The sequence below is a fragment of the Arachis ipaensis genome, chromosome B03 (genome assembly GCF_000816755.2).
Source record: "Arachis ipaensis cultivar K30076 chromosome B03, Araip1.1, whole genome shotgun sequence".
NCBI lineage: Eukaryota > Viridiplantae > Streptophyta > Magnoliopsida > Fabales > Fabaceae > Arachis > Arachis ipaensis.
Window position 1 is genome coordinate 44,532,489 of NC_029787.2, and position 1,866 is coordinate 44,534,354.

Consider the following 1,866-nt stretch of genomic DNA (forward strand, 5'->3'; position numbering starts at 1 on the left):
ATTTAGAATAGAACCCGAACACTTATCTTAAAAGTTTTGACCCAAGGTTCGGCCAAATAAACCAAAATTCACAAACGGGCCTACGTTAGGCCAAGCCCACACATATATACCCCCAAACCCTTTAGCAATTCAGCAACCCCTTCCTATTTGGTGAGAGAGCAGTTGAGATGGAGTGAAGAGAAAGGTGAGAGCCAAACCCTAACCTTTATCATCTTCATTGGCCATAGGGCACACATGCATCATTTGTATTTGTGTGTGATTGAGTGTGCATCTTGTATTTAGTTTGTCTTATTAAATAATTGTATCTATATACTACTTAAGCTAATTGCTTTATCTGTTCTCTCTATTTGTGTATTCTTTATATTGTTTTGTGTGTTTGAACAACTAAAAAATTTCTTATACTGGCGGTGGTGACGCTAAGGGTTGTTCCTAATGTGATGATTGGAGGTTTGTGAAAAGTTGAGAATAAATGGATACTTTAGAATCCTTAGGTAAGTTGCCATTTTCTGGTTTAATGGGAACCCTAGGCTTGGATCAAATGAGATGTGGAAGATTAAGATTCCTTATATTTCATCGATTTGGCACTTTTACCCTACTGAGAACCCGATGGTTTGGGTTCTCACCCATATATTATTTTTGTTTTTCAGGTGGAGGTTCCAGCGCTCCTCAGTGAGCGGGAGTCTTATCTGAGAGATGGCGAAGAAGACTTTTGTTCCTGTTTTGGTTTTAGAATCTCTCCTTCTTTTGAAAAAATGTATATGATGTATTTATTTTAAAGACTTGCCTATAGAGGCTTATGATGTATTCTTGGAGAGATAGGTTATGTATAACTCTAGCCGGCTTAATCTTCGTAGGCCGAGACTAGTAGATATTTATATATACTCATATATGTCTCATTACACTTATTCTTTCCTTAAGATTTTAATTCATCTGCTCTCCAACGTGCTTATGTATGTTATCTGATGAGCGGATATTTTATACGCTTTTTGGCATCATTTTCATATAGTTTTTAGTATGTTTTGTTTAGTTTTTATTAAGTTTTTATAGGTTTTAGTGTTAAATTCACATTTTTTGTATTCTACTATGAGTTTCTGTGTTTTTGTATAATTTCAGGTATTTTTAATGGATATAGAAAGCTGACTTCCAGAGCTTTCCAGCAATGTGTAATAGTTTATACTTTGCTTCAGATTAGAAGGTCCAAAACTGGCATCTAACGCCAGCCTCCTGCCCCCTTTTAGGCGTCCAACGCCCAAGGAGAAGAGACCAGCGTCCAAACGCCCAAAGAGGACCCCCTAGCCAGCGTTCAACGCTCTAGAGGCCTTCTAGCACGTGGATCTCATCAAAGCTCAGCCTAAACACTCACCAAGTGGGCCCCGGAAGTAGATTTTAGTACTAAAAAGACTGTTTTACCCTTACTAGTCATTAGTTTAGTATTTATAGTAGAAGATCACTCTTTGTTAAGGATCTTCAGCCACTTTACACCATATACCATTGTATTTCCTTTCGGTATGAGTTTCTAAACCTCCTAAGTTAAGGGGAGGAGCCCTGCTGAGTCCTATGAATTAATAAAATTATTACTGTTTCTCTTTGATCCGTGTGTGATTAATTCTAAGATGTATATTCGTTCTTCAACATGGTGAATAGGATGACCAGTGACAATCAGCTCTGTTCATCATACTAGGACCGCGTGCCTGACAACCACCCGTGTCTACTTGGGTTCGTGCAAATATTTCAATGGAAAGCATTGAACCACCAGCTTGATTATACATCTCTCAGACGGCTAATCCACGACTTCGTTAGGGACTTCTCGAGACACCAGTTCAGCCGATTTACGGGGAGATTAGGGTCTCTGTGGTAGAGGCTAGA